The following is a 12,451-nucleotide window of genomic DNA, read 5'->3' on the forward strand; positions in this document are numbered from 1 at the left end:
GGCGGATCGTTTGAGCTCAGGAGTTCGCGACCAGCCTGAGCAAGAGCGAGACCCCATCTCTACTAAAAATAGAAAGAAATTATATGGACAGCTAAAAATATATATAGAAAAAAATTAGCCGGGCATGGTGGTGCATGCCTGTAGTCCCAGCTACTCGGGAGGCTGAGACAGGAGGATCGCTTGAGCTCAGGAGTTTGAGGTTGCTGTGAGCTAGGCTGACGCCACAGCACTCACTCTAGCCTGGGCAACAAAGTGAGACTCTGTCAAAAAAAAAAAAAAAAAAAAAAAGTGTTTACATTCAAGTTTAAGACATTTATAGATCTCCCTGAAGGCTATCCACAACATTCGTAAGGTTGATAGATGCCAAATTAAAAAAAAAAACAACAAAACCTTATGGAGAGAAGAAATGGACTCTGGGTTGAGCCCTGGCAAACAGCAACATTTAGAGGCAGCATAGAGGAAGCACCCACAAGAGGTTAAGAAGGAATAGGCAAAGGGAAAGGCAGTATGTTATCAAAACTAAGAGAAAAGTCCTTCAAGAATGGGAGATACTTACTGCTGAGAGGGCTAGATAGATGAGGCCTGCAACGTAATGTGTCCACTAGAGGTGGCAATGGTAGTGACCTTTGGGAGGCCTCGCACCATACCTGTGGAGGGTTATCTCTGCAGGAGGAGGCTTTGCCCTTCTGGTGCAAGAAGAGATGCAGGATGCAGATATAGGATGATGTATAGGTTTGTGGGTGGGAAGATGAGGATGTCCCCTCTTGATGGCCTATATTTTCTTAGTGAAATAGGAGGTAAGGGGACCGTGAGTGGGGAAGACAAGCAAGGATGGGGATTTTGAGGATGGCAGAGAGACGCAAGATAGTCTTTGTGGAAAGTGAAGTCAGAGCTGCATACTAGTAGGGCTGTTATCTATGTGCAGTTGCGATCATAGGTTGGCTCTTAAGGAGTGAGTAGGATCAGAGGAGGGAAGGGCTGATCCCAGCATGAACAGGGGCCCAGGCCCAGAATCATCATGGGCTGAGAATCAGTAAGCCTTCCAGAAACTTCTTAAGACTTGCTCCCAGTCCCTTTCTCTCCCGTCTTGCGCTTCTCCTCTTTCTCTGGCTCCTTCTTTCCCCTCAGCCTATAAACATGTGCAAGCCTTTCCTGGTGACTCAGCATTTCCTCCCAAGTCCGTGTCCAAATTCTCTAATCTCTATACCCAAAACATCTGTAGCAGTAAACTTTTGAAATATTCAATTGCTCTTTTCTTTTTCTTATGGTTTTTCCTTGTCTGGCTGTGTGTTGCCTTATAGTGGGGACTTTGGCTGTATCTTAAATTTTGGGGCTCTTTGTGGTCTTTTAAAGGCCTGAGTATATTGACAGGTTTATGCTGGGTAGCTTGAAGGTACACACTGCAGCCAGAAGCCTGGGGGATCCCTTAAGATTTTAAATAGGTGTGTGCTTTAGGGAGTTCACTCTGAAGGCTGAATAGAACGATTTTTCTGAAGGGGACTGTTAGGAGGCTGCTGCAACAGTTCAGGCTAGAAAGGATGGAGGCCAGTGAGAAAGGCCACAGGAATTTGTCTTATTAAGGAGGTAAAACAGATAAGACTTGGTGATTGGGTAAGGCAGAGGGCTGAATTAAGAATGACTCAGTCATTCCCAACTTTAATTCTGATGACTGTGTAAATAGTAGTGCCTACAGCTGAGGGAAAGGCGGCTGTGAAAGCAGAGGATGAGTTCAGTTTTGGATATGCCAAGTGTGGAGTGTCCCTGTGATTGCTAGCTGGAGCTGCCTGTCTGGCAGTTGGATGTTTGGTTCTAAATTTTGTGGAAGACGCCTGGGCTGTAGACGGCAGATTTGGGAGTTGAAGCCATGAGGATGGCAAATTCCCCAAGAATGAGTGGAGTGAAAAGAGCCATGTTGGCATAAAGTGGAGTCCTGCATTTAAGGTGCAGATTCACAATTGGTGGCACTTAAGGATGTCACCAAAGGAAGCAGAGGCCTTTACTGAGCTGTGATAATTGGGAGAGTGCATGCTTCTGGACATCAAGGTAGTAGAGAGCTTCCAGAAAGTGAAAGCCATCCAAGATGTCACATGTAGCAGAGAGATCCAGAGAGATAAGGCCAGAGGAATACCTGCCAGGTTTGGCAAAATGAAGGTCATGGCTTGCCTGAACAGGGTGAAGAAGGCTGTGAGTGGGAGGAGAAGCAGCCAGACTGCCAAGTGTGGAGGAATGGGGAAGTGAGGCAGCAGGGGAGACCACCGTTAGAGGTATGCAGAAGGAGAGAAGCACTTGGAAGCTAAATGGAGAGGACACTTCGAATGGAGGGTTGGCTTGACAGTTTTGTTTTTAGGACTTGGAGAGACTTGAGCTTGTTTAAAAGCTGGGAGGAAACTGCAGGATTCAAGGAAGCAGAGAGAGGTGGAGGAGGTTTTTAGGGCCCAACCCCACTTAGACCTGCCTTTCTTACAGTTTACTCAACACTTCCACACCCTTATCTCATTTAATCATTCAACACTTTGAGGTTGGAAACAAACGGTGTGGCTTGAAACAAAACGGTGAGCCCAGGGGTTGCCAAGACACGTGTAGGCGTGAACTCATGCCATCCAGTGCGCTGTCCACGCCAAGCAGCGCGCAGAGAAATGCCACGAAACTGTTCAGCTCCACACAGCGTAGGGGCCCGGGAGGCGTGCTCCTTGCCCCTGATGAGGCGCTACCAGTGTCGTGGACTCGAGGCGGTGTGCTGTCCCAGAGGAGGTATAATCATGTGCCACAGACCAGGGGTGGCAGTCCCGGACAAATGTCCGAAGGTGAATGCTTCCTGCCCCCGGTGAGGTGTCAAGTGTGGTGGACGGGCCACGCGCATGCTGTCCCCTGCTCTAAGACGCTTAAGCAGCTAAGAGTACTGTTAGCGGTAAGACGAAATAACAACAGCGGTGGCCCGACATCAGGGCGCGGGCCAGGTGGACCCCGGGCCGGAAGGGGGCCGGAGCCCAGGACAGCAGGTGGCTGAGCTCGTCCCGCGAGCGTCGCCAAGGGGACGCCGTGAAAACCAAACCTGAGATTGAGATATCCGGCCTGACCCCGACATAAATCTAGTCCGAGGGAAGTATTTAATTTGCCTGCGGCACGGTCGGAAGAAGCCCCTTCCCGCCGGGGGCGATTGGGAGGCGGGTGGGAGATTTCTCCTGTGTGCGCCTTCCTGTTCTCCGGCCGAGGCTGGCGCCCAGAGCTGGTTGTGAAATGAGAATCATAGTTTTTGTCTGGACGGAGGGTAAAGGTATGAAAGAGACCCGGATTGGGAGATAGGATCTGGTTTCCTCTCCACCTTAATAGCACAGGCTTCCCTTATGACCGCGAGTCTGGGCAAGTCCAATGTGGTCACTGGGCCTCAGTCTCCCTGCTCAGAAAATGGGGATTTGGACTATGACCTTGCCTTGCATGGTCAGGACAGCAAATCTCACCTCATCCTGCGAAGAAACGCCGCCTTCCATCACAGTCCCCCACCGGCTACCCTGCTCTTTTGCAATGCTTTCCCCTACCGTTTCTTTTCTTTGCTTGCGCCAGGGACTGAAGGCTGGGGTGGGCGGTGCCTGAATGTAGCCACACCCACTAGTCGGGCCCGCCCCTGACGTCCCCTCCGCGCCCCTCCGCCCTCGGCACTGGGATGAGGCAAGCACGTGACCTCACATCCGGCGCGGGAGTCCGGAGCTCGCGGCGCGCGCTCTCCGCCTGCCCGCCGGCTTTCCCCGCAGCGTGATCCGGGCGCCGCCGCCGAGGGGAGGGGGGTTCGCTACGTCGCAGGCGGCGGGAGGCCGTTTCGGAGTGCACACCGCCCCCCTCCCCTGACCGCCTCCTGCTGTCGCCCTCCCTTGTTCTCGCCCTGCCCGGCTGCACGCCGCCGCCGCGGGCGCCGAGGAGCAGAGCGCGGACGCCCCTGCGCCGGCCCGGCCCGGGCCCGGCCGCGGCGCCTCCTTCCCAGAGCGACCAGCAGCGCGCGGCGGCGGCGGCGGCGGCGGCGCCTTGAGCCGGAGCGACCCGCGGCCGCCGGCGCCGGCCGAGGGCGATGGGGCTGGGCTGAGGCGAGGCGAGGCGGCTGCGGCGGCGACAGCGGCGGCCCGGCCCCCCGCGGCCCCTTGGCTGCCCCGGCTGGGAGGCCGCCGAGGAGACGGCGCGGCGGTCGCCGGTGAGTGGCCCAGGCGAGCGGTGTTGGGCGGTGGGTGGTGGTGATGGAGGAGATTAGAGAAGGCGAATGGTATCGTCCGGGGTGGAGGGTACCAGGTGAGTTTACGGTCTGCGTGCTCGGGCCGGAATTGGGCATCACTTCTCAGGGAAGGTGTGTGGGCTGGGGAGGGAGAGCTAAGACCGGGGAATTTCTTGGACAGGTGAGGCGAGGAGGAGGGATCCACGTTGTGGGTGTGAAGGCCTGGTGTGGACACGCTGCCTGCAGGGAGGGCGAGTGGGTGAGGGGGCCGGGGAACGAGGTGGTAGTCCAGCCCATTTAGAAAGTTAGGGAGATGGTGTGGTCTTGTGGTTGAAGGTAGAGGTGTTGGCAGGGCGCTTGATGGGTTTGTGCGGGATCCTAGTTTGTCCTTAGCCACGGAGTGGTAGAGCTCCTTGCCAGTCTCCGTATTTTACAGGTAAAATACGTGAGTCTGGAAGAAAAGTGATTTCCTACTTACTTAAGGCCTCTCACTTGGACACTGTGTCAGTGAGGACTAGAAAAACCCAGGGCCCTTTAGTACTTCCGTGGCCACTCTCTGTGGCCTTTCCTTCTCCCCATTCCCTTTACAGAGTCAGGTTCTGGTGGAAGTATGACCTGTTTTTTTTTTTTGTTTTTGTTTTTTTTTTTTGCGGGTGGGGGGGAGTTGGTAGGGATGAGGGGAAACGTAATTGAGTTGGAGATTGACAGTAACTGAGTTCAGGGCTTCCCAATTTGTAAAGCTTTTGTGACAGGTGTTTATTGTTTCCTCTTCTCATAGATCTGACAGAAACATCCTAGGATCTTGGTGTTTGGACATAGGAGGTATGAATCACTCACATAATTAGCTACTTTTAATCATCAGTGTCTTACAGCTATATTTAGTGGTTCTGTTAGTGCAAAATGAATGGGTATGGAGTTGTAAACCTAGAAACAGACCTGTGTTCCTCTACACATGATTCTGAACTAGATGAGTAGAAAGTATTGGAGTGCGTAATGGCTATTTTAGATCTATGAGGCAGGAAGTTAGAATTTTAAAAATCTAAGAAATGCAGGGACCTTAAAGATTATTGCAAAATAGTTTTCTAGCTAAAACGAAGATGTTTTGATTTGATTCTTTTGAAGGGTGAGTAGATAGTTAAAAATACCCTTTGGTTAGAACTTAGCCTCTTTACCAAGGCACACATATTAATTTTGTTTCACTGGAGTGTATGTGACATTCTTTTCTCTAGAGGATTGTTGCTTTGCCAAATAGGCTTATAGTTGCTAGCATAGATGAGTGTGGGCATCCCATCCTAATTTATAACCCCCTTTTAAGGTGAATCAGTTCCTGGAAGTTGTTTGAAATAGTAAACCGGCCCGGCGTGGTGGCTCATGCCTGTAATCCTAGCACTCTGGGAGGCCGAGGCAGGAGGATCGCTTCAGTTCAGGAGTCCGAGACCCTGTCTCCACTAAATATAGAAAGAAATTAGCTGGACAACTAAAAATATATATAGAAAAAATTAGCCGGGCATGGTGGCACGTGCCTGTAGTCCCAGCTACTCGGGAGGCTGAAGCAGGAGGATCACTTGAGCCCAGGAGTTTGAGGTTGCTGTGAGCTAGGCTGATGCCACGGCACTCTAGCCCCAGCAATAGAGTGAGACTCTCTCTCTCAAAAAAGAAAAAAAACAAAAAAAAAGTAAACCTATTATTAATGATTATATAACTTTTGCTAATGTCTTTGTTTTGCATTATACACAATTAAACCAGGCTGAAAGTAACATAGTTAAGTAAAATTTCCGAACATTGTTAGAACAATAGTGCCTGTTTTTGATAAGGGGATTGGGTAAGAAAATTGACACTGGTTACTTCAACTTATAAGTGGTACGGTTATAATTAAATAAAAAATATTAAGTAGCAGTTTATTTTGAAAATAAAGTTGACTAGCTTCCAGATGGTATAGTGTTAAATTATGTTGTAGGAAGGCCAATTTCTTTGTCTATGCCAAGTAAGCTTTATTTTGGGAGACCTCTGATAATTAAAATTTTAATTTACAACTTGTTGGAGATAAATAGGATAAATTCCTATATAGGTAGGAGACTAGTTTCATAGTAATTGAAACAAAGATGTATATACCTGTATGTCTAAACAGTATCTTCTTTCAGTTTGTCTTGTTGCTGAAAAATAAGAAAAAAGAAAAACAAAAAGCCAATGTCTTCTGATGGGTTTTCTACTTGGTTCTGCTTATCAGATATTAGAGCTAAAACACATTTGCTGGTTTAGCTAGCTCTTATTAGTTAACTCATTTGGGCAATATCAGTTTCGCATCTGTCATATTTCAAGTACGGATTCTTATGTAGATAAGAAGTGTATCTTGGCAGCTACAGCATGTTGTAGTGGAAAGAGCAATGGGCTTGGGAATCAGACCTGTGTTTGATTTCTGATTTTCTTTTCTTTCTTTCTTTTTTTTTCTTTTTTTGATCAGTCTCACTCTGTTGCCCGGGCTAGAGTGCTGTGGCATCAGCCTAGCTCACAGCAACCTGAAACTCCTGGGCTCAAGCAATCCTCCTGCCTCAGCCTCCCCGAGTGCTAGGATTACAGGCGTGAGCCACCACTCCTGGCCTAGATTTCTGATTTTCTTAACTAGCAGTTTGACTTTGACCAATGCTGATAGTTACTGAGTGAGCTTACTGTATACCAGGCTCTTAATTAAATACTTTACGTGAATTATTTCACTCAGTAATACTGTCCTGAGGTTCAGAGATGTTAAGTTGCCCTGTCACATACCTTATAGACCTAGAAATAGAAACATTTTTGTCACAGTACAGTAATATAGTAACATAGAGCTAGGATTCTGGCTGTCTTCAAAGTACTTGGACTGTAAGTTGCTTAACTTCTCTGACCTTTTTTTCATACTTTATTAACAAAGAAGTATGCTAATAGCACAGAGGGTGTTGCGGATTAGCTGAGAACATATGTAAAGAGAGTAGCACTCTTCCTGGCACACAATAAATAGTTTTTTTCCTTCTTCCGTTCCACGTACTGAATGAAGCTATGCTTGTGTAGCATGGTGCTTTGTAACCACTGTGAATGTGAAGTTTAAAATAGGAGTATATGCTTTTTCCCTAAGTGGCCTGAGGTGATCTGTGAAAATGGTTTGCCATTCACTTGACCCAGAAAACTCCACAAAATCATGCAAGTTAAGAGATTCAAATCTTTATGTTCACTTTAAGAACACTGATGAAACTGCCCAGGCCATCAAGGGTATGCATGTACGAAAAGCCACCAAGTATCTGAAAGATGTTACCCTAAAGAATGGATGTGTACCATTCCGACATTACAATGGTGGAGTTGGTAGGTGTGCCCAGGCCACACAGTGGGGCTGGATACAAGGTCATTTGCTCAGAAAGAATGCTGAATTTTTTCTGCACATGCTTAAAAATGCCGAGAGTAATGCTGAACTTAAGGGTTTAGATGTAGATTCTCTGGTTATTGAGCATATCCAGGTGAACAAAGCACTCACTCAAGATGCGGCACTGAACTTATAGAGCTCATGGTCAGATTAACCCATACATGAGCTCCCCTGCCACGTAGAGATGATACTCACTGAAAAGGAACAAATTGTTCCAAAATCAGAAGAGGAGGTTACACAGAAGAAAAAGATATCCCGGAAGAAACTGAAGAAACAAAAACTTACGGCATGGGAATAGATGCAACATAAAATAAATGCAAATAACAGTAAAAGGAAAAGAAATATGAATATGCTTTAATCCTAAGATAAATAATAATCTTAGATATACTTAGATCATATTACTGTAGACATCAGTCTACTCTATGGTTAAACTCAGGGAGAACAAGCAGTGATACCCTGTGGAACTTTGTCTTAATTCTATATTTTTCCTCAGTAGTTTAGGTGACAGTGGAAATGAGAACTTTGTACTTGTAAATGACAACAAAGTGGTTGTAATTTCGAAAATCTTGGAAGACAGAGATAGAATTTCAAGATGATGTTGATAATGTGGTTTATCTAAAGTAGATTCTATTGCTGGTGTACTTGGTGACCTAAACTAACTATATAGTACTAAGTGGGTGACCTTTTATGTGAATGGACTGTAAATTAAATAGGAATTAGCAACTTATCACTTATTAAAGAGAACTCTCTTAAAACAATTCATAGTGGCCTGCTAAAAGAAGTTGAATTAGTATCTGACATCTGATGAGATGACATCTGATGCATCACCAGAAGGATTCTAGTGATGGAATGTGTACTGAATATGACATATCGCCTGTGGTTAAATCTGGATCCAAGAGGTAGCTATGAGATTTTTAGCCTTTGGTTTTGGAACATAGTTTATATGAAATGTAGCTGACTGGTCTATGGAGAGAGTAAATCTGTAGTCATCAAGACGATTTTCTAATTAACCCACCTAAATAGTTCAGATAATGTGCAAGAAGCAAAAAAATAATTGTTAGATTCTTACTTGAGTTTTGTTGATCTTTATGAGAGTAGAGAAATAAGAGAGGTTCAGAATTGGAGCACATATTTTAATTCAGACTTAGGTAAATCTTTTTTTTTTTTTAATTAGTATGGAAAATGTATTTATTACCTACCTAGTATTTTCCTTAATGGGTTTATGGTTTCTTTTACCTATATGTTTTATGGAACTACTCAGGCAAATGCCTTCTTTGGGACTCATTCGTTTTTTCTGTGTGCAGCACAGTTGAAGAATGGAGTATTCTAGTTATAGATACACTGGGCATATCACCAACTTCCAATGAATCAAAAAAACAATCAAGGGCTTTTAACCCTAAAACTTTCTAGAGACAAATTTTATCATCTGTGCTAATTCAGAAGACACAATGAAAGCCATATGGTCATGGTGATCATATTTCCCAAATCGTAAATTTATCTCATATAATCTGAGGAATACTCATGGTGGAAACAACAGGAATGAAAATTTAAATCCAGGAAGTGTGGTCCCATGAGCTGCACGGCTACCATTGCTTGCCTATCCCATCCAAATCCAGACTTAGGCACATCTTGAGGAAAGTAGATATTTATAAGGTAGAAGGTCCTGAAGGTAATGATAGTGATCCTAAGCATTATGAGCTAAAAACATTTGTATCAGTAAGGTTAAAAATAGAGGTAATGTAAGATGATGTGAGTAAATGTAGTTGGAAAAATGATGACTGTTATAGTTAAATGATTTTATGCTAATCAGTAAGAGGGGAGAAAATGGAGTGAAGCCAAAAGAGAGCTGTCCAAATAATTACATGTCTGAGACTGAGTAAAGTTATTTCAGGATAGGGATTGCTGGAAAGTTTTCATACAACAATTCTTCGGAGAGAACTACCGCAACACCAGACCTGTTAACGTCTTAGAAGCACAGTGTCATATTGGGGCCTTTGCTGGAGTTTGAGGTGGTAAAACATTAACTCAAACAGTAAACTTTAAGACTGCCAAATAAATCTGTTAATCAGAATTTTGTCTCTATTGTTCATTTGCTTCCTATGCATTTTACTTTTAAATGATCATTTAACAGTAACTAGTTAGATAAGAAATTAAATTTCTAGAAAAAGTGAGTTAACTATGTAAAGTAGAATTTCCTGATTACATGCTTTGGAATTTGCTGATGTTTATAGAATTTTTTTCAAATTTTAAATAAAAATACTTACAACTGTTGTTGGGTGGTAAAGTGAAAGATAGTTCTGTGTCAATGATAGCAAGCTAGTTTAATTGACTATTTTATTTTGTTTTTCTTATTGTCTTCACAAAGGAGTTGGACATTGAAATAGAGAGGTGTGAAACTGGAAAATAATTCTGAGAAGTCATAGATTATTTAGACTAGCCCCTTTTTTATGGAGGGGAAACTGCTGTCTAGAGAAGTGACAGCATAAAGGATCTGGGGTTAGTCTCTTAGTTGGGTATTCTTTTCACTGTCGCCTTTATTTTGTACTCTGCAGTAATGGGACATTTCAAAACTCAGCGTGTTGGTTTTTTTCAACTGAGAGCTACCTTTTAAGGGTTGCCTTTGATTACTTGACAGACTTCTTAAAACTATTTTTAGTTTGTTTTAAAATGAGTCATGGAATTGCTCCCACATATGTGTCTAGGGTGGCTTCATTATAGCATCCCTGTTGCTCTGTTTGTGAAATGGGATGGAAAATATCTTAGTTATTGAGTTATTAATTTATTTTGATATAAAAGACAAGTGTTTTGATTCCTAATTCTTTTTGATTGATCTAAAGAGCTGAATAAAGTGAAATCACCTTTTGTGTAGGGCCTTTGGGCCTAAATTGTCATTTAATGTGAAAATCCTGTATAATCAAAATTATCTTTGAAAAAGTGCTTAAAAAGGCACCAGTTTTTTAACCCTTATGCAGGGTGGGCAAAAAAATAAAATAAAAACAAAAAGAAGAAAAAAGGCACCAGTTTGAAAACCAGTTAAATTGACATACTGTCTTTCAAGTTCAACAGCCAGTGTTTCCTCTAGCTTTAGAAAGGTTACTTTTTTGGTGAGCTGGAATCCTAATAAGCTGTGTGAGATGCCTTTTGACAGGTGAGTGGGACTTCAGATTGACTGAGGAACAACAGATTTATATTTTCCATTTCATGGTCACTCTGGGATAGGGACATAAAGGCAGGCATCCTGCCACCATTATTTAAATGATTTTTCTCTCTTGCTTTGCTTTTCCCCCAGTATAGGTAGTTGAATTGGTTTAATTAAATGCATATATGATGTGACTCCACAGTGTGAATAATGGAGAAAGAAATTAAGTATTTATGAAAATCTGCTATCTCCCTAAGGTTATACCGTGCAGAGATCTAGCATAATTAAAAGGCTAGGTAATAAAGTTGGGAATATTGGGAGATTGTTAGTACTTTGTAATTCTGGGTTGATACTCAACTACTCTGAGTGTTTTTAAGAGTTAATGTCTTCCTTACTGCTAGCAAGATCTGTATTGTTTTAAAAGAGCTATATAATTTATTAATGCTTTCCATGAAATCTAAGGTGTCTGAACTTAAATATTGCTATGAGAATAGCACAGTAAGAAAACATCAGTCTTTAGAAAAAATTATGGTGGCTAAAGATTTAACAATAATATGCCCTGGGAGAGGGCATGGTATATTGGATAAAAATGTGGGCTTCAGAGTCATATACAAGTGATTTTGAATTATAGCGCCATTACTAACTAGCTCTGTAGGCTGGGTTAAGTAAATCACTTAACCTCTTTTATTTTCTTTATTTGCCAAATAGAGATGATAAAACATACCTTAGAGCAGTGGTGCTGAACCTTTTTGGCACCAGGGACCGGTTTCATGGAAGACAGTTTTTCCATGGACCTAGGGGGGAAGGGATGGTTTGCGGATGATTCAAGCTCATTACAGGGTTTATTGTGTACTTTATTTCTACTATTATTATATTGTAATATAAAATGAAATAAGTATACAACTGACCATATTGCAGAATCAGTGGGAGCCCTGAGCTTGTTTTCCTGCAACTAGACAGTCTCATCTGGGGCTGAGGGGAGATGGTGACTGTAAATACAGATGAAGGTTTACTGGCTAGTCTGCCACTTACCTCCTGCTGTGGAGCCTGGTTCCTAACAAGCCATGGACTGGTACTGGTCTGTGGCCTGGGGCTGGGGACCACAGCCTTAGAGAATTATTAGGATAAGAGTCTGAGTAAATGGTAATTTACTATTATATGTTAGTTTAGTAATATTTAAGATATTCAGAACAAGTTGGGTGTGTGTATGATTGAGGAGTGTTGTTGTTTTTCTTTGTTAACTAGAGTATCGGGCAATAATGATGTGATAGTCAAGCTTTTTTTTTTTTTTTTTCTTTGAGACAGAGCCCTGGGTAGAGTGCAGTGGCATCATTATAGCTCACTGCAACTTCCAACTTCAACTCCTGGGCTCAAGTGATCCTCCTGCCTCAGCCTCCTGAGTAGCTGGGACTACAGGTCCCCATCACCACGCCTCACTAATTCTTTTCTTTCTTTTTTTTTTTTTGGTAGAGACAAGAGTCTTGCTCTTGCTAAGGCTGGTCTTGAACGCTTGACCTCAAGTGATCCTCCTGCCTTGGCCTCCCAGAGTGCTGGGATTACAGGCGTGAGCTATTGGTGTCCAGCCTGTTCAAGCTTTTCATAGTGAAAACACAGCATGATTTTACACCTTTAGTAGCAACAGCCTAAGAAGCTCTAGATGTTAACCTTATGTATCTCTGATGTACATTTTATGTATATTTTGATCTTTCTGTTTGTGTCTCTAGTG

General features: G+C 43.6%; 1 protein-coding gene across 4 annotated transcripts in view; it reads left to right on the top strand.

Moving 5' to 3' along the window:
* Positions 1-4,985: 4,985 nt before the first annotated feature.
* Positions 4,986-12,451, top strand: part of ATP13A3 (ATPase 13A3) — an 83,776-nt gene continuing 76,310 nt past the window's right edge. For 3 of the 4 annotated variants that reach the window (XM_069475197.1, XM_069475199.1, XM_069475200.1), the window contains exon 1: positions 8,442-8,485. The gene's annotated coding sequence lies outside the window, so the exon portion shown is untranslated. Of the gene's footprint in view, positions 5,021-8,441; positions 8,486-12,451 lie in introns of those variants that run through there. The other variant, XM_069475198.1, reaches the window with a different exon arrangement.

Source organism: Eulemur rufifrons, chromosome 7 (assembly GCF_041146395.1).
Source record: "Eulemur rufifrons isolate Redbay chromosome 7, OSU_ERuf_1, whole genome shotgun sequence".
Taxonomy (NCBI): domain Eukaryota; kingdom Metazoa; phylum Chordata; class Mammalia; order Primates; family Lemuridae; genus Eulemur; species Eulemur rufifrons.